Below are 27401 nucleotides of genomic sequence, written 5' to 3' on the forward strand. Positions count from 1 at the left end.
AGAGCAACATGGAGCTGCAGGGGAGTGGTGTGGTCTCACCTGAACATCTCGGCTCACTGACTGCAGTAGTGTACAGCAAAATTCAACAAGAAAAATCGAATCACTTCTCTACTGCAATTCATTCTTACTGTCCCAAAAGAAAGCCATGGTAAGAGCACATGAGAAGACAGTATAATAAATGCCACAATTAATTTGTTTGCATTATCTTTATTGGGCCAGTTTATAGATAAGGAGGTAGCTGATGTCAGAGGATGCAGCCACGTGCAGGCTGAAAATTGGTTTTCTAACATAGCCTTCACGTCTGTGAGGACACAGGTAAGAAAAAATGGCAACACTGGCCCAAAAGTGTTGTTCCTTTCCCTGAAAGTGTCTGCAATCAGAGTTAGTGAACATGATGGAGGGAAGAAGACAGGGATGCAGAGAGAGTGGGCAAGACACAGGCATGAGAGGGACAGATGGGGGTAGGGCTCACCTGAACTGTTTGTGCTGCTTGTGGTAGAAGATCCCCAAATGGAACATCAGGACTGTTGGGAAAACTCCTTATTTCTCCTAGCCAGAAAGACCTGCAAGTTCCTCTTCAACCATGCTTGCTGCCCATGCAAGTAGGCAATATATAAATATATCAATCATATTTATACATGAGGACATTCCAGCTACTCATTCTTAACACAAGGGTAAGGCATTGGGCAAGAAAGAATTATCCTTACCCTCCTTTCTTTCAGACCTAATAAACCACTATGGAGGGATGATTAAAACCCCAGCACTTAAATATGTTTAGTACTAATTAAAGGGAACCTGCCCAGGTGCACAAATATTTTGGCTTTTGTTGCAGAGAGTGTGCAATTCTTAGCATGTTCTATTCAAGTGACAGAGAAAAAAAAGAAAAAGACATCAAGAATGGATTCATAACTCTCTGCTTTATAACTTGACAGATGTAAGTATTTATTTAAAAATAAAACACCTGGCAGCTGTCTGACTGGGCTAGTGGCCGAGCCTGGTATGAATAGATACAGCGGAATGGCTAATGTTGGAAAAGAAGCTGGATGGAAGGAGCTGAAGCCTGTGATGCTGCAGCAGTTTTTAGTATGGGAAAAATGGAAAAATAGAACAAAAAATACCAAGATCAATAGTTACATAATCTACTCTTTTTCCAGGGGGACCATAATTATTAAGGCATTTTCTCATCAGTGCCACATGCAACTCATTAAAAAGGTGCAATCAATAGCAAGTATGGACAGCATACATATCGAAATCCAGCTCTATCTCCCTAACCAGATTTTCAGTGAATTGCCCCTGTGTGCACTCCCAGAACCTGAGAGTGAGGCCTCCTCATACACAGGCATTAATGCCATGCATCTGCTGGAGATCTGCAAAGCCTCATCAGTGTGAGGTGCAGAGGAGGACGCCAAGGAAATGTTTCAAAGCTGGGAAAATGACTTAGCCCAAGAGTCAGATTCCTCTTGCCTAAATATAAAAGTCTATAATGCAGGCAGTGACATAAGAGGTAGCCAGTACAGGCTTCCTTGATTTTTGCTAGAGAGAGAAAGGAATGCTGTGAGGGACATTTATGGGATCTGGCTTAAAGATTCGCTTTGGGGTGAGATGAACCTCACCCTGGAAGGGCTCATTTCTCTGAGCTGACTCCAAATGGATAGTGACTAGTGCTGAACAGCCCTCTGTTGGGTAGAAGTGCACATCTGGCCAGATATATCCTACGTGAGAGATCAAAAAAATTCAGTTTACTTAATTCATCACAAGCAGACTACACAGAATAACAGGAATCAACAGTAGGCTGAAACTAGGTATAATGCAAAGAAAATATGAAGTGAAAGATTTTGTATAACGAGTGAGACAAAACACTGCTGAGGAAAGTGGCTTCTTGATCTATGGAAGCCTCCAATGTCTTTCTGAAACACCAATGCTCCAGTTGCACTCAATATGGACTAAATGCAAAAACCTATTAAGCTGAATAAAACTGTGTTGCTCCATAAATCAGACCAGATTACTTGTCCAGAACTTCTGGCTTGTCCCTGTATTAAATTTGTTTTAAAACCTACACACTTTTCTATAATTAAGAGTCTATGTTCTCCTCTGTTCTGCTGGGGAAATAAATAAATAAATAGATAGAAGTACAGCAGGTTTTTTGTTTGCTGAAAAAGAGATAATCCTTTTTGAAAATAACTGTATTTTATATAATAATGTCAGTGAGCACAAAGATTTCACCTGCACAGATAGGAACAATTTTGCAAGCAAAATCTGAGCTGCTGTTCCTGGAATCAATGGTTCTTTGATCTTGTACTTAGTTAAGTGACAAATGGAGGTTAGAGAGATTGAGTTTGTTCAGCCCCTTTCAGGTGGTATTGGTGTCCGTAACCACCTGGTTTCTGAGAAAATGAGAAAAATTTGCCCTGAGCTCTGCATTGCTGACTCAATTTAGATCTTAGAGAATTCAGTAGAACATGTTCTACTGCCTGACGAGTGGCTGCCAGTCAGCTCCTCTGACTCCTCTGTGGATCAGAGTTAATGCATCATGGGGTTAGCTGGGGGTGATCCATGCAATATGTCTTTACACATATTGTTTCTTCCTTTACACATTTTCCTTGGTGTAAAACAAGAAATAGTTTTGTGGGAAGATCAAGCTACATCTCCTTATATAAGGAGGTGTAGGTCTAATGTATTATGGTAGGTTGTTTTCTCATACACAAAAAAATATATTTTCCAGGAGTGCATCAAGCCCCCTATATAAACTTCAGAGGACTTGTTCTTCCTGGAGGCTTTCTTGCATCTTTTTAACTCTTGATATGATAGTTACCATCATCATTTTAATTTACAGCCTGAATACATCGGCCTGCACCTGATACTCATTCCTTCTTTAGCTACTATACCTTCTCCACTTCCCTGACATTTACTTCCCAATCAATCGACAGCGATTGGATTCCCCCTCAGCTTTCATTCATTTTACAAGGCTGAGCAAATCTTGTTTGCCCATTTCATGACTTCATCCTTCTAGCAGCCCAAAGTCATCTTGTACACACAATTTTTCCCCTCTTACACAGGAAGCAAGTAAAGAGCTCTTATCCCAAGGTAGACTGTTTTATAAACTTCTAAGGGTGAGGTTCACCTCACTTACCTTGCTCTGAAGCACAGCTTGACAACTCCCTTAAATTTACTGACTGCTTTTCAGCTGTTAACCTCCCAGTCCAGGTAACATTTCCTACACATATCTTGGAGGTCTTTTTCAATCTTAATGATTTCATGTTTCTGTGCTTTATACCTCCTCTTCCTGAGCAGTGGGTTTGTCTTTTATCTTTTTGTCTTGGATGACATGACACCCTGACTCACAGACATGTACTGTGCATTGTTTTAAACTACAATGGACATGCACTTTGCTCCAGGGCTGGGGCAGAGACGTTTCTGCACCCTGGCTGCAGGCAGAGCCTTGCACATCAGCTGGGCTGCTGCAGCAGCCCAAGTGAGCACCTCAGCGCCAGGAATAAACAGTACATCCAATGACATTGTAAGAGACTGGAAAATGTTAAAGGTTCCCATTTATTATTAGGAAGCTCTTTTGAATCCACTTTCACTTTCTCTGTCTGTATCTTCATTGAACCATAGTTTGATGTGGGCTGGAAGGGATCGTAATGATCATCTCGTTCCAACCCCCCTGTCATGGGCAGGGACACCTTTCACAATTCAGGTTGCTCATCCAACCAACCTTCCAGGGATGGGGCATCCACAGCTTCCCTGGGTAACCTGTTCCAGTGCCTCATCACCCTCACAGGAAAGAATTTCTTCCTAATATACAATCTAAATCTACTCTCTTTCATTTCAAGGCCATTCTCCCTTATCACTACATGTCCTTGTAAAACATCCCTCTCCTGCTCTCTTGTAGCCCCCTTAGGTACCAGAAGGTCTAGTTTAAGGTCTCCCCAGCGACTTTTCTTCTCTGGGCTGAACGAGCCCAACCCTCTCAGCCTGTCTTCACAGGAGAGGTGCTCCAGCCCTCCGATCATCCTGATGGCCTCCTCTGGGCTACTTCCAAGGGGTCCATATCCTTTGCATGTTGGGGACCCCAGAGCTGGATACAGGACTCCAGGTGGGACCTCACAAGAGAAGAGGGGGGGGCAGAATCACCTCCCTCGACCTGCTGCCCACACTACTTTTGATGCAGCCCAGGACAATGTTGGCTTTCTGGGCTTTCAGAGCACATTGCTGGGACACACTGAGCTTCTTGTCCACCAACATCCCCAAGTCCGTCTTCTCAGGGCTGCTTTCAACTCAGCTGCAGGGTAGTCCATGCTCAGCACACATGGACTCTGCACTACCAGTCTGGTTCCTCCCTTAGCCTCCAAGAAAACAGCTAGTTATCTGAGTAGCACCTTTTATCCATTTAATCAAAGCCCAGGTAAACACAATATACTACACTAATCTTCTACTGAGAATCACTTCTTACCTCAAATAAACTCTCTTTCTGCTAAACAAAAGTTTGCATTTTATCCCATTTGGTATTTATTTCCAGATTTAAATATTTTTTCTTCTAAATTTAGTCTAAGAAATCACAATGTATTAAGATTAGATTAATGGTTCTCTGGTTTCTAAATCACTTTATTTTTTTTTCCATTTCCTAGATGTAAGTTATGCTCTGAATGCAGCACCTGTTTCATTTATAGTAAGACCATTTTGAAGTCTTTGAAACCTTTTCTCCAGCTCTCACCTCTAATAATTAAAACAATTCCTTAGTTTACCCAAGTTTGCTCTTCTGCCTCAGGGAACTATATTTGTAGTTTTGCTTTTTATTTTACCACGCAACTGAAGTGGAAAAAAGTCATGATCTGTTACTCCAAAACCACCTTTGATGACAAGATCTTCTGTAAATGCTGATTTGTTAATACCAGATCTAAACCAGCATTACCAGCTGACTTAGTGCTGCTTTAGTGAAGCGTTCTGCTAGCTTTTACACAGAGAAGTAATGTGACATAAGTATTTTCTAGGCAACGTCTGGGAAATTGGTTTCTAGACCTTTTTTTTTTCCCTTTAGTAGCATCTGAGCTACTCTGTCCTACACCAAGCTCCAAGCTGTGGGTTAACAGCAGATCTTCAGCAGTACTGCAGTACAAGTGCTCACTGTCCCTCCCCGGAGGTATTCTATCCACACCATTCATCCTTTCCCAACCTCTCCCAGTAGGTGGAAGGGACTGCTAAAAGTCATTTTAACCTATATATATAGCAGGAAAAGAAAAACACACAAACTTTTCTGTCCTATCTAGCTTATTATGTTGCTTTTCTATCATTCAACATAAATGCCTCTCCATACTAAATGAAACCATGTGACTAACATCTGCCAGGTGTGCTTCACTGCTTTATTCACAACTTTCCCAGAGGATGACTTCCACATGGAATTAGCATTTTGTTTTGTTCCTGTGTTTAACTTAATACAGCATGTACAGCCCTCGGTATGTGTGCGATGTCCTTTGAGGGAAAACATTTGTCTTGAAAACTGCACGGTGGCACAACTTGTGTGCTTCTGTGACATTCAGGAGAGATGAAATGGTTTGCTGGTGCTGATCAGACAAACACATAAGCCTGACTTTGAAAAGGTTCTTCTGTGTTACTATATTTATTTTGTTTGAGCCACAGAAAAATGCATTCTTGTCAAAATGTTTCCTTACCAGGCTCTGCTTCCCATTCTTCTTGTGGGCTGGAAACCTAAAACAGAAGCCTAATAGACACTTCAACTTAATCAAGAACATCTATTTTTTAAGTTTAATTTCACCTTCTGGTTTATTCTTGACTGCCCTCAGGGACAGCTGAAATTAAATAAAATTAAATGATGCTAATAACTTCCCAATCACTTAATGCACATATTTTCAAGTCTGTGCTCTGGAATAGATGGTACTCAAGAAACAGTGAGATCAGGATGCACAAAGGTAAATCAGGCTAATTTTACTGTTATGATGTTCTGTAGGTGATGCCTGGACTGCTGAGAAGGGTCATTTGTATTGGAGAGATTGACTATGCTACGTGTGTATGAAACACCCAGAAAGTACACCATAGCTGTCTCTTTGCCACATAGTTACTTACCTTTATCCTCAATTTGGGTGCTTATGCCATTCATTTCTTCTGCGGTAAAGTATTTATGGCCAATTAATGTTTTTTACACCAATTTAATCTTCCCGTGTCCTGACAGAGATAAAATCATAGAATCATTAAGGTTGGAAAAGACCTCCAAGATCATCAATCCAACTTTCAAATACCACTATGCTCACTAAACCATATTGCCACATGTCATGTCCACTCATTTTTTGGACACTTCTAAGGATGGTGATTCCACCACTTCCTCATTATGGTTTTATCTATTTAACATCTCCATGGGTTATGTGCTTATTTAGTGCTTATTAGTCCTCTCAGGCTTTATACTGTCCTTGTAGCAAAACTCACATTCATCTAAGAGTGCAAGAGCAAAGAAGTATTTTATAGCTTGGATTACTTTTTACGTGAGTTGCATAAGCTCCAGATTTGCTGAATATTTCTGCAAATCAGGCTCGTGGTGTTTGCTGTGTGTTTTTATGTGCTGTAATACTGAAAAGTTTCACAGGCTTTCTCAGACATTTATTGAGAACAGACTGCACCATATCACAACCTTCACCCACGGCCAATGCTCCCATATAGAGCAGTAATGAGTCCTAGCAGGTAAAAACACGTCTCTGTGTAACAGTTTGGCCTCAGAAGAAATCCTGCTCTGCTGTCAAAGTTGTCTCAGATGTGGTCCTGTACGTAGGTGCTGTGAAACAAATGCTGAGAGCGCTGACTGTGTGTCAGTACCGCTGACCTCTTGCAGCTCCTCTCACCATTTGAACTCCAAGAGCAAGCAGGAAAGGATGCTGTGTGCTTTTTTATATCTTTTCTCTTTGCTCTTAATACACCTCTTAATACAGCCTGGCCCTGTGAAGTGTGGAGGCAGAGGATATGATCTAAACCCCTGTTTTAAATCTGCATTGTTACCAGTTACTTGTCGTAGACTTTGGATCAGGGAAGACTAAGACAGTTCTGCAACATCTGTCAGAGTGTTTCATAGCACTGTGTGATACTGTAGCAAGTTATGAAAGATAAGACCAGTGTTACAAAAGTATACATTTGATTACAGAACACCTTTTACGTCTTCAGTGTAGGTAAGATAAACATCTGTCATCTGTCTCTTTTGCCAGTCAGAACAAATAAATCGTGCACAGCCCATCTGTGTCAATATTCTTCGTTTCATATTTATAAAGTTTGAAAGTATTTAATCTCTTTCACATCTAGTCCTACCAATCAATAGGTGTGTATCTGTGTAATACATAATAAATGTGAATGATTAGCTACATAAAAATATAGAGACTTACCAGTAAATCCCTTTTAAAGGGATCCACGTGTGCGGAGCTTGGGCCTGGCCTGGGGACTGGCAAGGTCAGTAATCACTTCTGCTATGTCCATTGAGACAGGAACTATCCAACTACCAATTTGGCCTGTGTGAAGAACGGTACCATTCCACAGCACCAGTGGGAGAAGCTGGAGATGGGACACTCATTGGCCACACTTCTGGATCCTCACCTCTTTCCTCCCAGTGGGAGCACAGTGCAGTGGTAGCACTTAGCACATCTTTTAGAGCAAGCCAATCATTTTTAAACGACTATTTATTTACACAGGCAAGAAGAAATAGCTTCTTGGCAACAGCGTACATACCAAATGCTAATTTTCTATTTTGACTTCTTCTAGATACAATGGTAATTGGCTTGTTTGAAAGATGACAGATTATGAACTGAAGGGAGAGCAAATGAAGGGAGGAGCAAACACAAGTCTAAATCTGCTATGCCTAACTTTACAACTTGCTGAAATACTTGAAACTGAGTTTGGACTCAAAGAGTTTTTGAAATAACCAAACCAACTTATTTTTAGCTGCAAATATGAAGAACCTATAAAACAGAAATAAAAATCTCGACAATCCACGAAAACAAGGAAGAGTGTGGAAACCAGTCGAGAAGGCTGAAACTCAGGCTGATTTTGAGCATCTGCAGAGTAGATGCCTCCTCCCTTTCTTGTTGCAAGGAGTTAGGAAGGGACAAGAAATGAAATCTATAAAAAGGTGAATCATTGTTATTCACCAGCAATTAGCTTTGCCTATTAAAATTGCCAGGAATTACTAATATGACATTCCAAGCACCACATGGTTTAGGGAGTTAACTGGAGGCTGGCATAAAGATACTCCAGCCAAGCTTCAAAAAGTAATCAAAAGCCAACATGTCTCATGCCTCCTTCTCCAGCACCACCTGGGTCCATCCCTTTTTCAGCTTTAGGTTAAAAAAATCACATATACTCTCTCTCTACCTTGGGATGAGGCTTCTTGAGATGGGAGAGCCACAGTTCTGCCCCTATTGAGTGTGTGTAAGAGGTAGAAAGCAATTGCTACATTTCTGCTCTTTTCTGATCAGTGCTGGTGATAATGATTTCTTTGTTATGGCTTGTAGGCTCCAGTACACTGCTGTGTCGATGCATAGGAGGGCTCAAATCTGAGTCTTAAATAAAAAAGGGTTTGGTTCCAGCACAGCATGTTTGTAAAATATCTACTGACAACTCAGAAAAAATTGTTCCACATGGCCTGTAAAACATATGTTAAAAATTATGCATCATAGAGCAGCTTTAAATTATTCATTTTTAATTCCTTCAGCCTTGAAGGGCCTTTAAACACTGACTACTGAGAAACAATCCTGCCACTGAGGGAACAGCTATAAAATAAAAAGCTGGCTACTTAAAAATATAGAGAAAATTGCTTTACCTAGGCACAGTTTCTGAATTTTAAAATATGAATAAAGGGTTGGATCCTCACTTGGTGAAAGCTGATATAGTTCCTTTGAAGTTTGCATAGCTGTCCCTCATCAGCAGTTGAAAGCCCTGGCCCAGAGTTTAGAGTAGATAAAGTTTCTCTACATAAGAAGACGAGTGAGATTTGCATGGTTAGTTCAAACTATTCCATATTCACTGAGCTGTTGAGGAAATACTGTCTGTGAAACAAACCCTGGATTCTTTCCCAAAATCATCTAAATGACACTTGCTAGGGAAATGCTACAGCATAAGGGGGAGCGGATCCAACACACTGGGTTGGACCTGCTGTAGTTGCGATGGCATTATCGGAGAGCACTTGTTACCTGCACACTCACTGGGGTGCATCAGGGAAGCTGAGAGCATCTGAAGGAATTAACTGAGTGTAACACTGATACAATAAAGAGAAATAGGTTCCACACTTGCTGTTTCAGGAGGATTCAGTCTTGTTCTCTGCTCTTGGCTCAGCCAGGTGCTAGCAGAGACCTGAGGAACTTCTCCATGTTCTGCACTTCTCCATGCTACACCCATATCACTGTGGCATACCTCCCTGAGGCATTTCTGGCACACTCCTCTTCTGCCTTGCACTACAGAAAGGAGCCTCTGACCAAATCCAGCCACTGCAAAGCTCGCTTCTGTATCTCCTCCTTGCACTTGTAACTTGCTGAAGGGACACGCCATATCCTATCCCTTGTGTGCTCCAGAGAAACGGTGCAGAGATAGGACTGAAAATGCAGGTGGAAAAAAGAATAGTATTATCTCTTGCTGCTTTTCTTCAGTCATGCAATCATATAATGGCTCCAAAAGGATCACCAGGCTATTCAGGGCCTCATTCAGCCTGGGCTTGAACACTTATAGAGATGGGGCATCCACAGCTTCTCTGGACAACCTATTCCAGTGTCATCTTGATTAACTATCATTAATTAGGACATTCTTGACTGCAGGGTTAAACTTTCCACAACCTAGCAAAACTTTGTCTGCTGTATGATGATAAATCACCTGTTTACTCCATTCATTCTTTTTCTCTGTTGAACTCATGGACGGACCAGGCGTGGTACAGCAGGTAGTGAAATGCAGAGTGCTTAGACATTTCCTTCCTCAGGTAATGTCACTTCCATAGGATATGCTTTGGAGTCCTCATCAACCTTTCACTCTCTCCATCCCCTCAAAAATACTTGGGAGAAATCTCCAAACCTGATGCACAACCCTATTACTGGTGAGCTGTTCCCCAGAGATTTTTTTTTTCCATAAAATAGACCCACTCACCCACTTGTATTGTTAAGGAAACAAAGGACCACATTCAACTACTTTGCCTGAAGGTATGAGAGTATCAAGTCAAGAAGGTAACAGAAACTTTCACAGATGATCAAATTGGAGCTCCTTGAGGGCCCTATCCCATCTCCAGCAAAGTGTCAAGCAGCTCCTGGTAAGAAGCAGTGAAGAGCTATTTAATAGACTGTTTCCATCACACAGTAATTCCTTGTGTTGATACATTCCTTGCAAAAGAAGACTAATGTTTTGGGTTTTTTTTTCAATATTCATTGCTTTATATTAAATCTGTTCCAAGCCCTGTTTATGAAGGATATAATATTATGCTGCTCTTCAGTATCCAAAGTCCAGATTTAGTGATGAGGTGTGTCCCTTGAAGGGTTTATGTCCCTTTGTATGGGTTTATGCTCCCTAAGCAGAAAGCTCAGGCTATCACAGGTACTCTCACCCGAATGCAAATGTCTGCACAGCGCAGTACATGATGTGACACCGGTCTGAATTCACACTTTAGCTTTTACTAATATAACTCTATGGAAACAAGCTCAGTGATGATTGATGACTTACAGCTCCTACATAGCACGTTAGTTTCCAGTGGAAGTATGTTGTGCTGAATGTAATAAACCAACAGTGTGGGCAGTCTTGGTAACTAGATTAATAACCTGTAAACTTATTTGCTTCACAAAGGGAGTTATGCACTGGCTGTCCAGCATTAAGGAACATGTTTTTAAGAGCTCAGGAATACATTTTCCTCTCTGTATGTGCGCTCTGTATGTTCACTGTAACACTGTGACAGTGCATGTAACACTGCCTACAGAAGGGCGGAGAAGATCAGAGATCATTTGTTTCTTTAGAGGTGCTATAACCCCCCTGCTTCTAGTCTTGGCTCCAGTCTTTGCACATTGCCACTAAAAAAGCCAGCATGATGTTGTTAAATAGTTCTAGCAGATACTTTATCATTTGAATGTGTCTGTCTGGGAGATTCTTTAATGATGCTGTATTCTTTTTAATACAACAGTTTTTTATAGTCACCTTAAAAAGTGTGTGGTGCTGGACTGAAAGAAGAGGTCTGAGGCAACTCTCCAGAGAAGGAGAGAGTTGGAGTTCCTCAGCCTGGAGGAGAGAAGCCTCTGGAAGATCTTATATCACCTTCCAGCACCTAAAGGGACTTCAAGAGAGCTGGAGAGGGATTTTTTTCCAAGGAAATGTAGTGATAGGACAAGGCGGAATGTCTTTAAACTGAAAGAGGGTAGGTATAGATTAGATATTCAGAAGACTTTCTTTCCTGTGAGGGTGATGATGGAACAGGTTGCCCAGAGAAGTTGTGGATGCCCCATTCCTGGAAGTGTTCAAGTCCAGGTTGGATGGGTCTCTGAGCAAACTGATCTGATGGAAAGTGTCCCTGCCCATGGCAGCAGGTTTGAAACTTAAAGATCTTTAAGAGGCCTTCCAACCCAGACCTTTCTACGATTCTGGACTATGTGCTATATTTTATTAATGACCCAACGCACATTTTCTCCTGCGAGAAGTGCAGAATTTCTTTTCACTTTTCCTGCTGCGATCACCTTTGAGATCCACGCAGCCCAATTTCACACACGGCAGTTTGGAGGGCTGGGGGCGGGGGAACACAGACATTCCTGGGTGGTGATCCTCTAGGGAGGACCCGCCGGGAGCAAGATTTCATCCCCGCGCCTCGCAGAGGTGAGTCCGGGTTCCCACTGAACCTCTCCGCCGCGAAACCCCGCTCGGAGGCCTGAGAAGGCGGGGGGGGGGGGGGGGGGGACGGTGGGGGGACGGTGGGGGTGATGACGGGGTGGGGGGAGGTAATTGGGGAGGGGGTAATGGGAGGATGACATGGGGGGCGGTGGTGAGTGGGGTGAGACGGGGTGAGGGGAGAAGATGAAAGTGGATGATGGAGGGGGGTGATGGAGGGGGGTGACGGAGGAGGGTGATGGAGGGAGGTGATGGAGGGGGGAGATGGAGAGCTTGATCGGGGGGTCCGCCCTTCTCCGCCCGGCCCCGAGGAGGAGCCGGCGGGTCCCCGCGTCGTCCACGTGGCCGAGGGCGCGCTATATGAGCAGGCAGGAAGCGAAGGGGAGGGACGGGGTTCCCGGAGCGGCTCGGCGAGCAGCGCCGGCAGACAGACAAGACAGCGCGGCGGCAGCAGCAGCGATAGCCGCGCCCGCCCGCCCGTCCCCTCCCCGGCCATGGGGCTCGGCCGCCCGCCCGCCCCCCGCGCCCCGCCGTGAGTACCGCGGGACCCCCTCCCTCCCTCCCCGCCGCCCTCCTCCCTCTCCTTTCTCCCCTCTTACCTGCAAATCCTCCGCTCCCCACTGCTGCAAAAGGCGCGGTGGGAGCCTCCCAGACTCCCCGCTCCTCGTTCGGCTGTTGTTGGGTTTTTTTTAATTACGACTATTATTTAGAAGCAGGGGTGGCCCCTGCGCTGGCGGAGCTCGCAGCATCGTCCGGCGGGTGCTCCGGAGCGGGGAGGCGTCGCCCCATCCAGCCGGGATTTCCCCGCTGGAGGGAGGCAGAGGGGAGGCGGCGGGTGCCAGTGTGGGCTCTGGAGCAAGGGGCACCTTCGGGCCATGCTCAGAAGGCAACAGCGGCGGGGGATACCCCCTCTCCCTCCCCCCAACCCCAGGCTGCCCTGCGGGGGACCAGTCCTGCCTCACGTCGCCGCGGGGCGGGAGCAGCGGGAGAGTCCATCCCGGCATAGTCCTGTACCCCGATTTCTTTTCTATTTTCTTTCATTTTGTTTTATTTTTTTTTCGTCCTGAATAGGCTGTGTGCCGAGCGAGGAAAGCCAGTGTTACTCCGTTAGAGAGCAAAAATCAGACTAGCTGTCTTAGGTATCCGTTCGCACCTCCCTCCTTGCAGAATTAATTTCCAGTGGAGTATAAATAACTAATCTTCGAGGTCAGCAGTTTGTTTCTATTGCACTTGATATATTTATCTCTTCAACAAACATACATCTCAGGTCCTTACTGTGATTGTGTGTAGTCTTGGCATAAATGAAAACAAACTACTCGTTTGAGGCACACAAGATTTTTCAACTCTTTATAGCGGTTGGGCTTGTATGTATCCAATACATTGGAATAACTCATCCATATAATTGTAAATCTGAATTATATATTTGCCCGCTGGGCACATATGTTAAAGGAAAAGCCTCCCTAATTATGGATCTTTCAGGGAGATTGGAAGGGTGACAAAGCCCTTGTAATCTTTTGGGTCAATTTTCATAAGCTCCAAAAGCTCTCTTTGAAAAGGAAATTAAATTTCGGTGTGCAAAAGCGACAGGAGATTCAAGGATATAAAAAGAAAAGTCTCTTATTCTACTTTGATCTTGTCCTCCGGAGTTCATTTACTTTGGTGCTCTTCAGTGACACAAGTTAAAAAGAAGAGTCTTCCTTAACTGGAGTCTTCCTACCTCTTGGCGTTTTGGAAGGTACTCAATTAGCAGCAGGCTCCTCCTGTATATTATTTACACGGCTTTAGCTGGAGGGGTGGCTCTGTGTGAAGCATCTGCTTGGAAATACTTAGATTGTTACATCCATAGCATTGTGCCATCCATGCCAGGCAATACCTTCCACAACCTGTATGTTCACCCCTCCTCACTTTTTCCGTCTTCATCCAAAGCCAACAGTGCTCTACCCACTGTTCACAATGCTTTGACAGCGCTGCTCTCGTGTTAGAAGAAGCTGGGGCTGGCCTTGTGTTCCCTTTCCTGCTTTTGGAAACGGCAGGATGGTTACCTGCAGGTCACGTCTGTGCTTAAGGTCCTTTCTGAGCTCATCTGGAAACTGACAGTTTTTAATCTGTTTGAACATGTGTTCGGGCTGGGGTGAGGGGGGAAATAGCTGTGTGTGAATAGAAAGGGTGAATTTGTTCATCAGTTAAAGGCACTTGTTTTCTTGATTATCCTGGAAACAACAAAACCCCACCATAGATCTATGGTGAACTTGGCACTGGGTTCCTCTGCCAGTTTCTCACTTCAGTTACTCTACTTTGTTGAGGCACAGGATATCAACCCCCTACCACTGAAATTTTGCCCTACAGCAGCACTAAAGTCCCAGTCTATGGTCCTGCCAAACTGGCTTTAAAGCCACCACTAAGTTTTTAAAGTACAGTTGTGCTAATATACATTTATTTTACCTTTCTGCTAGTAACATGTAAGAGCATAGTGTCTGAAAGGGCAAAAGAAGAGAAAAATCCAATTTCTTGTACTTCTGGCTCACTCAGTGCACAGTCTGATTGTGCAGGAGAGGCACTGAGTTGCCCTGTTTGTATGAATTTTTCACACATCCCAGCCAGAAAGGAGCTTGTAGCCTTTTTTTGCAGATTTTCTTTCAAACTTGATAATACTAATAATGGTGATGGCATCTCAATTGAAGAAGGTCGCTTTTAAAGCTAAATATAGTTTAGTATCTGCTAATCAATTTACTTTTTTGTTTATGTAAAACTGAAAGTAACTTGAGGGGAAATTAGGGTCATACAGATGGCAGTTCCATCTTCTAAGTTATAAATACATCTTTTGTGTTAAGTGCACTGCAAATCCTGCTGTTAAATGGTAGCAGAAATACATTTTTATTAGGGTCATCTTTTAGAAGTATTTTCAAGAGCATGGTGAAGCAGAAATGTGCTTTTAAAAGCAAAGGAGTAAGAGCAAGCTCAGCTCCAGAGCATATTTCTAGTGCTGTTAATCCCACCACCTGGTGGAGCTTTTCATGGCTCTAGCGGAGGGAACTCTGAATAAGGGTTCATTTTTTGTCTTTTTTCAACACTGTCACATGCCATTTGTAGAATTTCTTTAACTTTTTTCTTTCTCATACCAAACTTTAAGAATTTTTAATATCTTCTGTGTCTTCTTTACTTTGCAGAAGGCAGCATAGGACTACTGGTGTCTTATCTGAAGCAGCACTCCTTAATATATAGATGAACTGGTGAAGTGGGGGATAAAGTTTTCACCTAGGAGTACTTCTTAAGCAGAAGAATTATTTTTAATAACCAGCCCTTTTTCCAAGATACTCTGATAAAACCTTTCAGTGCAAGCCCAAGTAACTTGGTACTAGTAATTTTTATATTTTTATATAAATATTACTATAAAATAATATAACATACTTTTATTTACTCTAAAATATTTCTGTGTAATCAAGCTTGCACGAAGAGGAAAAAGGCGCATTTTTAACTGATAAGAGATTGCTCGTATAGGTTGTTAAAACATGGGTGGGAATTCCAGTGAATACGGTGAAGTGTCGCAAACATACCTTTGCCTCTCTCTGACATGATCTTGCTTAACTGCGTCAAAGCCTGTTTGTCGTGTTCATGGTCAGAGGTATGCAAACTAAAAATAAACTCTAGGGCTAATTATCAGCTTCTTGACCCACACAGACATTTCCTGAGAACTATGACTAGTGCAAGAGAAGACACAAACTTGCAGACAAATTGCTGCTGTAAAGATCTGTATTGCTCTTATTGCCATAGTGCCAGTGGCAGCAGACAGCTCCCGTCAGCCTCTCCAGCCCTGGCAGGCGTGGTACGCCTGGTCCCTCTGGTGGGAACAACAAGTGCCTTTGCAGCCCATCTAGAGCGGGTCTGCATCCCTCTCTGGGCTAGTTTGGTGTTTGAGGATTGATTCATTGCCCAGTAGGTATTTGCTCTGTATTGTCCAACAGGTATCTGCTCCAGGGAGCTGAGAATCTCCTACCAGGCTTCAGGGATCTTAGCCTCTTAACCATAGCCACTAAGTGCCATTTGAACTGCCCTGAACTATCTGCCCTTGTCTTCTGGAGCTAGTACAGAAGGATGTGAGTCTTTGACTCCTCATGTTGTACTTGAGACTCCAGAAAGGTGGATTTGACGTCTGGAGTATCTCCAGTAGTGCCTAAAACATGTGTCTGACAACTGAATTGATTCTGAAGGAGCTATATTTGCTTTCTGGGCACTAATATTTAACTTATGAGGTAGATAACATTATCAATATAAGTGATCTCCATTCAGGATGTAAGTTAGTTAATTGTTCAAAGTTACCCCTTCATGTGACTCCTCTTATTCTGATAAGGGCTCTGCTACGCTGGCATTCATTCACAGCAGCCAGAGAGGAACTACTGTCACTCTTTTGGTCATCTTTCCCACTCTTACTCCATCCTGCACTTCACACTGGTGCCAAGCGTCTCATGCTCTGCTTTATAAGTAGCAAACTCAAGTCACTTTGTGGAAAACGTCCTACAAAGCTTGACAAGCTCCTGTACATCAGGGCTGTGAAATAGCTGTGGATTGTGGAAAATGGGGGCTTTGGGGGACAGGAAGCTCTTTTTAAAAGAAGCTCCAAATAATATCAGTAGAATATGCTCTGAAGCATGAGTTAAGATTAGGGATGTCATAGATTGTAAAGACTGTAGGAATTGTTAAAATGCAATTCTGGGGGGAAAGGAGGGTGGAAAGTAATTCGTTCTGGGCTTTGCTGCTCGTTGAAGTGCTTGTGATTAAGTTGCTTCATCTGGACTAAAGTGCACATCCTTTCTCAGGGAGAAGAAGGCTGGTGCCCTGTGTATGAGATGACAAAGACTTTGGTCAGAGAGGACTTGTATTATTTCAGGAAATCTGTTAATCTCTCAAACCACAGTGTTTCCATTGGCTGATCCCACAGTTATTTCTGTCAGACAGTCTCAAGGTATCTCAGAGTGCCAGAGATACAATGTAAATAGTTACAAATACTTGGAGTGTAGCTTTCCTGCTCTGAGGACGTAATCTCAATAAAGCCATTGTTTTTTTGTTGGTTTTTTTTTTTTTTTTTTTTTGTAGTATCTTTTCCGTCTCTGGAAGTCCTTTCTCCCAGCAGTAGTTTACAATGCAGGCTCAGTATTCTGTAGCTTTCCATCCCAAAAGGTCTGAGTGGAGGACAAGCAGTGAGAGACTAGTTGGAGCCCACAGCGTCCAACCACAAAATTTCCCGGCGCCTGACACAGGACTACTGCTGCCATGGAGGTGACCTCACTTACTCTTGGTATCCCCAAAACTCTCCTGCAATGGATCACTCCTTATCCATCCCTTTGGAGGGTTGTTCTGCAGAGTAAAAATTGGCACAGTGACACTGAGGTATTAAATCTGATGCAATTTTAAAATGTCTCTAGACTAGATAATTGCTACTGACATTTTCCCAGGATCAGTGGATTTTTAGATTTTTTTTTTTCCTTTTGTTTTTAGAGTTGCGGTACACCAACACAAAACAAAGGCTGTTCCTTTTAAAGGACACTACATTATTTCTAGAGGCTGGATCTTCGATCAATGACTTAATCTTACTTACCTGAAATACTGTGTGTGCTGACACATCACAGTGCTGTACCAGCTCAAAAAAGAAATCTAATTCTATCAAATCTGCCAACTCAGTTAATATGACCCTACCAGGGAAGCATAAGGCATCACCTCTAGGTTTTTTAGGTAGGAATCAGATTCCCACACTTCAGCTCAAATTCAAAGCACACTGCATGAGGCCAGGTTCGGATATTTTTTTTTTTTTTTTAAGGTACCTGCTTCCATCCTGGCATGCAAAACTACAGATTAAATTGGAAGATGGCATCTGAATATTTGGGTTAAAACATAGCAGTTTGAGTCCTGCAGGTGGTCCTTCAGATTAGTCATCAAGCAGAGACCCGTGTTACTTCACCCTGAGACTTCTACAAACTCCTATGCAAAGAACATGGTATAGAGCTACCTGCAACTTGAATCGAGCTGAACTGACAGTGTTTGTCTCTTATGACACCCTACAGTGCATCCAAAGCTGTCAGGGTATGATAAGGACATCCAGGCTTATATCCTAAATTCCTTTAGCCTGTTGGGATATGGTGATGCCTTTTACATGACCTGCTTGGGCAGATATGCAGGCTGCAGCTGCGTTAGTGAGAGACTTTAGCTGTCTACACTATTGCTTCGTGCATCTAATGATTTCTCTTACTAGAGTTTGACTTAAATCAGTTTGTGCAGATGATCTGATTTAGATTTTTTTTTGTGTGTGTGTGACAATGCTGATAAAAATACTGGTTTACATCAAATTGAAACAATCTTAGTCAAAGGAAGGTAGGTCAAGAAAATTATGGTTTTGATAAAGTGAGGCATTCTTGCTTTTTTGTTTACTTAATCTTAATTCCATTTCAAATTCTTAGGTAGTCAGAATTACTCATTTTAAAAGACCCAAGAAAGTTTACTTTCGGAAATGTCAGAATGATTCTTCTGAATTTGATGTGACCTGCACCAACACAGTTTGCCAGCTGATGGCAATACTGATATTACACCTGAATTTAGGGTTTATTTCTTGTCTCTTTGAAGCTATTTTTGTATTAAAGTTATTATTCTTAGGAAGGTTCACCCTGCTTTTCAGGGGCAATTCTGTACATTTCAAGAAAGGACCTCTCCTGCTACTTGGTCTAATGCTTATTAGAAGAATTAGAATTCTTGCTTCTTGATGTCTCTTCTCTTTGCCCCTCCTACATACTCTGCTTTTCCCCTTCAGTTAAAATTTGCTTTTATCAAGAAGCAAATATGATCAGTTCTCCTGTGGGTTCACTCTGCATCTTACAAATAGACCTGCTGCTCTTCTCAAACTTAGGCCTAATTCTAGCCTAAAAATTCAGCCTGAGAGGGGTAAGTGAACTTTTGCTTACCCTGCATCCCATTACAAAAAAGTTCAGCTTCAAACTTCAGCTACTAATGCTGAGGGCTGCCTAATATCTCTGGGTGATTAAGCAGTAGCACTGGTGGAAACACGAAGCAGAGAAACACTAAGTGTGTAAGCAGGACATGGAGGCATGTAGAGTTCAGCAGCTGAGAATGCAATAATCTTTGCAATGAAATTATTCGAGTTATCACAGAATATCCTGAGTTGAAAGGGACCCACAGTTTCATTGACTCCAACTCCTGGGCCTGCACAGGATAACCCCAATAATCACACCATGTGCTTGCGAATTTTATCCAAACACCTCTTGAACTCTGTCAGGCTTTGAGCCATGGCCACTTCCCTGGGAACCCTGTTTCAATGCTCAACCATCTTCTCAGTGAAGAACCTTTTCCTAATATTAAACCTAAACATCCCCTGACACAGTTTCATGCCGTTCCCTGGGGTCCTGTCACTGGTCACCACAGAGAAGAGATTAGTGTCTGCCTTCTCAGCTCTCTGCTCCAGTTTTGCAGCTGTCAATGAAAGCATTTCAGTTTCCTGGAGGTTTAGTTCAGCCTGTAAAATCAATGGAAACTCCAGTAAAGATATGAGTGTTGCCTTTTGACCAACAGCTTGATTTTGAATTGGAAAAGTAAAAGTGAATATTCAACTGCATGGAGAGAAGGGCTTTAGAGATGGAATACTGGCTTTAGCGATTTACTCTCTGCCACTCCATTGAGTAATGCAGTCACCAGAGATGTGCAGAAGCATGGCTGATGCTACATAAGTCACCTATAATTCTGTTTTATTTACTACAATGCACAATCCTTGTAGCACTATGGTGATAACCTCAATTTGGTGTTTTTTCCATGTGACTGTTTGTGCACTGCTTTTACTCACCTGAATCCTGAGACCTCACAGAGGAACATAAAGTGTCATTGACTTGCTATGGCTGTCACAGCAGATTTTCTGTTTAAAAGCGTGCAAAAATAGATATGTTAAATTAAAAACTGCTTCAGACCAGGAGTTACAGAGAAAAAGCCTATATGGTGTTAGCAGGATGTGTGAATAGCAACAGCTTCACAATTTTGTGATAAAACTATGGGGATGCTGGAGCAGAGCTGTCCTGTCATCTCAAATGGCCACTTCATTACCTTGTTAAGACAGGTTCCCCTCCCTTGACCTGCTGGTCACAGATCTTTTGATGCAGCTTAGGGCATAGTCGGTTTTCTGGGCTGAAAGTGTGCTTTGCTGGGTCATGTTGAGCTTTTCATCAACCAAGTTCTCCTCAGGGCTCTCAATCCATTCTCCACCCAGCCTGTATCTGTTGGGATTGCCCTGTCCCAGGTGCAGGACCTGGTGCTTGGCCTTGTTGAGCTTCGTGAGGTCTGCAAGGACTCACATCTCAAGCCTGTCTAGGTCTCTCTGGATGTGTGCTGACTGCACCACATCAGTGATCTTGCTGAGGGTGCACTCAATTACTCTGTCCATGTCACCAACAAAGACGTCAAACAGCATCCTGTGGATAAGGAATCCACAGCTGTCAAATCCATGTCTCTCTGGTTTAAAGGCAAGGATGTTGTGTGAAACAGTGTGTCAAGTGCTTTGCACAAATCCATGTAGATGATGTCAATTGCTCTTCTATCATCCACTAACACTGTAAACCCATTGTAGAAGGTCACCAGTTTTGTTAGGAGCAGTTTGACATAATACTCAGCATTCAGGCAGTTAAATACACCAACAAAAGAAAGTTGGGTGTAAATGCCCAGTTTTCTCCAAAAACACTGTAACTCTGCTCTGTAAAACAGCCAATGCTTCAAACAAAAATAACCTCAAGCAACTACATAACTGGTTGTGAGGTCAGAGCACCAAAGAGCAAAGGAGCAGGAGATGGATGCTGGCTGTTGGAAAAATACAAGGTTATTGAAAAACAGAAAAAGGTGATAATTGCAGAAGTGGTTAAAATGTTTCCTAGTAGCAATGAAACAAAGGAGTTCAGAATAAGCTGATTCTCTGCAAGACCGCAGTCTCCTGTCAATACTGAGTTAAGTATTGGCAGAAGATGTTGCTATGTAATTGCAATTCACTTTGGAATATTTTGAATAGAGGAAAAATGGAGGTTTGTATGGAAAAGAATCAATAGGTTAGAATTACTAATCCAGCTTCTTTGGAGGGGGATGTCTCTCTTTCATAGACCACGAGAAGAAGAGGCTGCTCATTTCTTCCTCTGCTGTCATCTGACCCACTGCTGCAGTAGGCGAGAGACTTGTTGGCTGAGCTTTGTTTCTGCTCTCTTAGAAGGAGGACACATATTTTTCCTTTACCTCTAAAAGGTCTGGATGAATAATGCTATTGTAGAATCATAGAGTCGTTGAGGTTGGAAAAGACCTCTAAGATCATCAAGTCCAACCATCAACCTAATCCCAACACCACGTCCTCAAGTGCCATATCTGCGTGTTTATTTTGAACACTTCCAAGTGGTGACTCCACCACTTCTCTGGGCAGCCTGTTCCAATGCTTTACAACCCATTTAATGAAAAAAAATGCCCTAATATCCAATCTAAACTTCCCCTGGGGCAGCTTGAGGCCATTCCCCTTCATCCTGTCACATGTTGGGAGAAAAGACCAACCCCCACCAAACTACAACCTCCTTTCAGGGAATTGTAGAGAGAGATCAAGTCTCCCCTCAACCTCATTTTCTCCAGGATAAACACTCCCACCTCCCTCAGCTGCTCCTCTTGAGACTTGTACTGCAACCCCTTCACCAGCTATATAAAGTTTAAATTTTACCAGATTAAGGCAGAAGTGCTTTGTGCAGCTACTGTCTCTACTGTTTCTTGGAGAAAACACCAAGGACAGTAGACCTTTGTCCCTTTGGCTTAAAACACCCAAGTCCTTTCTGTGGTGACTTATCATCACACTAATTGAGAAACAAACATAAGAAGTTTGCCCCATTTTCAAGTTATTCTTTTGGAAAAATGACAATTGTCCTGTGGGAACAAGCCAGACCAAGTGTTATATCTTAGTGCAGCAGAAAGCAATCCTTAGCTCCTCCTCAGGCAAGCTCTCAGGGACTCACACATCCCCAACTTTTCCTCTTTTGCCTGTGCTTGTGTGTGTGAATTTTTAAAAAAGCCTCACTCAAAATGTCTTTTCCCTGATTTATCATACCACACACAAACTTACAGTGTCTGTATATTTCATTGGAAAAAAAAAAAAAAGAAACAGCACACCTTTGTTTTGGAAAATGACTTTTCATTAAGGTGTAACTCTCCACCGAGGTTGTTCTCAGAGCCACTAACCACACTTTTGGCATGTCTCTGAATTTGGAAAATGATATTATGGGTCTGGCTGTTCTCTGCCATTTTGCACCTTTACTATCTCGCTTGGAAACTTACTGGCTGTGATACACAGAAGATATTGGTGTGTATCTTCGGTGAAGAGCTTCTCGTGGAACAGACTGGAAGTGGAACAAGACCCCAAGGCAACTTGATGCACTTCCTATGGGAGTTTCAGGCTTGCCTGGCAGAGGTGCACACACTGAGGGTGGGATTACCAGGGTGGCATGTAACCCTTCCCACTTTTGGAAAAAAACAGCTGGTTCTACAAGACAGCTCTTTCATGGGGTGAAACTTGGTGCCATTAGAACTGGCACCTGCTTCAGCGCTGCTGGCATCCTCCTCCCTTAAGTAGTGAGACGTGGCATACTGCCATCAGCGCCCAAGGGTCGAGGGTAAAACTGGGAGAGATTGGCTTGTTTTGAAAAGCATTTCTCTCACAGTCCTTCATCTCTACGAAGGGAAGAGATCTAAATTTGCCTTTGCTACTTTTGTATCTCGTCAGGTTACGTTTCTCAAGTGTAGTTCTTAGAGACAGAAATTCCGTTTTTAGGGCACTGACACTTTTCTGAATATTAAAAACCTCTTTTATAGCTGTCAGAATCAATCTTTCAGGTCTTCCCCTCCAGCTGCCATATTCTCTTGTGAGCTGATTGCTACTCCTGGGCAGGTACGTGGCAACATTATTTTGCCTGGCACCAACAATATTGACTTCTAAGGAAATTAAAGTATTTCTGCATCTTGAATCAAGTCCTGTGATTTGTTTATGATACTCTCTTCCATCAGAAACAAAGGCTGCATGACAGTTCCACCTTTCTCCAAGAGAGAATAGGGTCGTGCACAGTAACCTTGAGTATAGACTTGTCATATCTAGTGAGCTTATTAGGACTTGATCTGCTCATTACCTGGAGACTATCGAAGGCAAGACCAAAGAATCTCATGGAGACAGCGTGGGCAGCATGATTCCCTCTGAGTCAGCACAGGGATGTTGCTCAGCACGTGTATTTGAATCCATTGCTGAAGCTGTCATCTGCTTACTGAGACTTACAAAGCTTGTGGCTTCTCATAATCTGTAAAACACATGGCACTTGTATGAACAGGCTTGTGGTTTCTTTACACAAAGCCAACAGGATTTTTCCATCTGTATAGCAGAACCTTTCCTTAGAGCCATCAGTCATCACTGTCCAAAAGTCCAGCTCAAAGTGAATAAAGATAAAATTTTCTTTCTTATAAACTTACCCTGCCCTTCCCAAAGGAAATTCTTTCATAGATGTGTCAGCTCTTGCCAGTCCACTTTTAGCTCCTATAGAATTTCAACTTCCTGTCCAAAGTTGTTAGGACGTGAGATAGTTAACAAGACTTTTTTACTTCCACAAAGGCCATGGGATAAGGGATCCTTGTCAACAGTACATGGTGAAAGATTTCAGACCTGATGAGCAATCTTTAAGGCATGCAGCAGCCATCAGGAGAGTGTCTTGGTTGTTGGTAGAGTTGAAATTGTTTTGGGTTTTTTTCTGGGAGGTGCACAACAAAGCCACAGCACTGGCATCTTGCAATAAAGGTGTCCTTCAGCCTGCTCAGTGGGCTATTTTAGGAGGCATAGGTGATGTAAACATTACAACAGAGAGACTAAAACACTTGTCATTTCACCCCAGCCAGCAACCAAGTACCAGGCAGCCAGTCACTCACTCCCCCACTGGATCAGGGAGAGAACTGGAAGGGTAAAAACTGGAAAACTCCTGAGTTGAGACAAAGACAACACGAAAGATAAAGTAAAAGCTGTGCATGCAAGCAAAACAAAACAAGGAATTCACTGCTTCCCTCGAGCAAGCAGGTATTGAATCATCTCCAGGAGAGCACACCCCGTCACATGTAACAGGGACTTGGAAAGACAAATGTCATCATTTCAGCTGTTCCCCACTTCCTCCTTCTTCCCCCTATTTTATATGCTTGAGCATATTATATGGTCTGGAGTACCCCTTTGTTTAGTTTAGGTCACTCTCCTGGCTGCACCTCCTCCCAAACTCCCATACCTTCCCAGTCTCCTCGCCACTCTGGCAGTGTGAAAAGCAGAAAAAGCCTTGGAGAGCCCTGCTCAGCAATGACAGAAACATCTCTATATTATCAACACTGTGTTCAGCACTAATCCAAAACATAGCCCATACTAGCCCAAACCAGCACATCACTCCACACCTAATGAAAATAGTATTTATGCAGGCTCATGCTATCCTTCTCAGTAGGTAACTTCATAGTTCCCTATCACTTGTGAGATTTTTATCTTGATCTAAGTAGGATAGAGATTTGTAACTTGGCCTCTTTCACCAGGATTCTTCAGGTGCACACTCAAAGCTGTATATTAAGCAGGGATGTACCAGAGGCATTGTGAATGGCAGAAGTTATATCCTTTTGGTTTAGTTGCACGGACATGCACAGTTTCACTAAGGTTTTTGCTCCTTGGCTTTTGATCTTAATTAAAAATAAGCAAGGTGCCCACTGGCATGGTTATCTTTTCATTGCCTGACCTATCAAAGGAAACAGTGTGAGGGAAATGACACAAGTAACTTTCAGATGACATTGCATTAATTCATAACAATGCTGGAATTCCCATTGAAATGCTTCCTGAGGATGTTACAGGCATCTGGCAAAAGCTCTGCTCATGTTTTCCTTCAATATATGCCCAGAAACAGAACCAGATGCTGTAAATTGGAGTAATTAAATATGTTGGTTTCTATAGTTCATTTCATGGTTAGGGGATCAGGAGGGATCTTTAAACACATCTTTGTTCTGCTTGTGTGATTTGAAGGTGGCTTTTTTTTTTTTTTCCTGGGGGGGGAGTGTTTGGGGTTTTTGTTTTTTTTGGTTGTTTTTTTTGTTTTGTTTTGTTTTGTTTTTTTCAGTTGCAAGGTTTATTTAATCACTCCATAGGCAAAAGTATTTTGTAATGCTGAACATCTTCTTTTGGGTGTTCACAGCGGCACATTCTTTGCTACTCAGCTCAGAGTGTTTTAGACAGAATGGGAGAGGGACATGAAGGAGAATTGCTTTGTACTTAGCAGAATTAGAATAAGCCTCCAAGCACATGGTTTGTGCTTAATTCCAAGTGCTTGAATCTGATCTCACTCCTACTAATCTCTAAAGGGATTATTCCTGATTTACACCGTGCTGAATGAAATCAGAATCTGACCCTGAAAGCCTCTTTGTACTTCAGACATTGTCTTGAGGCAGCTGACCTGCAAATATGGAAAGGAAACCTGAGTTCCCATGGGTTAATTGCTTAAAATTATCAAGCTAAGTCGACAACAATTTGTTTAGCAGCGTTTATTTCAAACTAAAGCCTGTTCAGGAAATTGTATTGCAAAAATTTAGGCTAGAACCCATTTACCTTTATTGTACTAATAGAAGATGGTACTCAGAGGACCCTCTTTGGTGCAACACAGTGCTGTTTATTTGCGTAGTACCTTTCATTTGAGGATATTAAATAACTATTTAATTGCAACTCTGAAAGCTGTTCAGCCAGACAAATCTCTTTAATGACCTACAGTGATTCTTGTTGCTAGCAGTGAAGCAAAAATAAGTTAGTATGTTGGGTCTCTGGTCATGAGTGCCATCTGTAAGAAGAGGTCTGAAACCTAGAACAGTGTGAAGCTGCTAGCTGAAAATACTGAGGTTTCTGGAATAAAGGCTACGGCATACTTAGCTGTTGAGAAGAAAATTGATTTTTATTAGCAGAAGTTGAGTTAATGTTCACTGAGGCAGGTACCAAAAACAAATGTACAGTTTTGGAGTGGGAAAGCACGGGTAGCCTTTAACTCATTATGGCAACTCCTTTACAGCCCCAAAGTGATATACTTTTAGTTCATGTTTTGATTGCCTACATGCTAATTTTTAAGGCTATGTTTATATTGTACTTGTCTGTATTATGATAAAAGGAAAGTTGAGAACACCTTTTCATAGGGCTGCTCTAGAGGAAACTGGTATGTTTCCTCTGGTATGTATGCCTGTGCATATCCCCAAATGACCAAGTCGCATTTGTCATTGCTGCAAAGCACATTTTTGGTAGAGTCACACATTGGCACAGTGTTTGAACTAACTAAATGCAGCCATATAGTGGGAGCAAGACACGTGGCCTATTCCCTTTTAAAATTTTATTCTTGAATTCTACTATCAGCTTTGATTTCCCAATAACTGTCTCTTTGCCATGTCAGTTTGATATACTCCAAGCTTTAAACTACAGTAGTTATATGACTGTGGTGGGCCCTGTGTTTATGGACCGTAGGACACCTACATCCCATAAGTCACCCAGCATAATGAAAAAACACTGAATTCTGGGACACTTGTTGAGAAGGCACAGTATAGAAAGATTTTGCTCACACTGGTTCAGCTCTCCCATGCAAACATTGACTCCTGCTGTGGAGCTGAGCAACCTTTTCCTGGCTGAAAGTGTGGTTATGACATTAAATATATTGAACCAAATTTGACATGTGCGGTCATATGGAAAATCCCTTTATTTTCTTTACAATGAGTGAGAAAGTCTTACTTCAACAAAGGTGTATGTAATTTGGCTTTATTGCTAGTTACTCCAAGCTGTTAGCCATGGCTAATGTAAGTCCAACCTGTCTTTCAGCAGAGACTGGAGGAGCTAATGACTGCATTCCTGGAGATGAGACTTCATTAATTCAATCTGAAATATCTGGTGAGCGATGCTCTGAGGAGTTTGCATTAAAATAAAAAAAACAGTTTGCTTTGTGTCTATAGTTTGTATAAGAAAAGCAGAAAACTGTAGTGAGCTCTCTGTATTTTTCTGTTCTCTTCAAAATAAACATCATCATCATCTCAGGTCCACACCTCTTTACTTTTCTGTTCACCTGATATAAACCAGACTAAGTGCCACATAAGCAAATATGTGATTTACTGGGGAAATGAGACTTCCTTGTTAACCCCACACTGCTCAGCAAAGCTCATTTCCCCAGTAAATCAGATCTCTCCTCTGTGGCAACATGTGCATCAGCCTGGGTCCCCTTCATCAAAAAAGAGTGATACCAGAGACACCTTCGGAGCTTTTACCATTTGATTGAATCAAATTGATCTAAAAATTCTCTCCATTTATATCTCCACCATAGGGTAAGAAACATTTTTCCTTATTTGTCTTTGCTCTCAGCTGGTCCCACTAAGTCTGTTGTCACAGCAGATGTAGAGGTGGAGAAACTTTCAAATATACCACATACCAGATACACACTATACTGCCTTGCTGAACTGGTTAATGTTGTTTAGCTGACACTTCTGCAGTGTAG

General features: G+C 42.5%; 1 protein-coding gene and 1 long non-coding RNA gene across 2 annotated transcripts in view; one reads left to right on the forward strand and one right to left on the reverse strand.

Annotated features, from left to right (window-relative positions):
• Positions 1–478: 478 nt before the first annotated feature.
• Positions 479–12631, reverse strand: LOC116797820. Its single transcript, XR_004360759.1, has 3 exons — positions 12432–12631; positions 1614–1712; positions 479–590 (listed from the first exon to the last, which is right to left on the reverse strand). It is a non-coding gene; the product is annotated as an uncharacterized LOC116797820 (long non-coding RNA).
• ST3GAL1 (ST3 beta-galactoside alpha-2,3-sialyltransferase 1) overlaps positions 12224–27401 on the forward strand; it is a 77705-nt gene continuing 62527 nt past the window's right edge. The window contains exon 1 of the mRNA XM_032709650.1: positions 12224–12364. The gene's annotated coding sequence lies outside the window, so the exon portion shown is untranslated. The remainder of the gene's footprint in view (positions 12365–27401) is intronic.

The sequence above is a fragment of the Chiroxiphia lanceolata genome, chromosome 1, assembly GCF_009829145.1.
Source record: "Chiroxiphia lanceolata isolate bChiLan1 chromosome 1, bChiLan1.pri, whole genome shotgun sequence".
Classification (NCBI taxonomy): domain Eukaryota; kingdom Metazoa; phylum Chordata; class Aves; order Passeriformes; family Pipridae; genus Chiroxiphia; species Chiroxiphia lanceolata.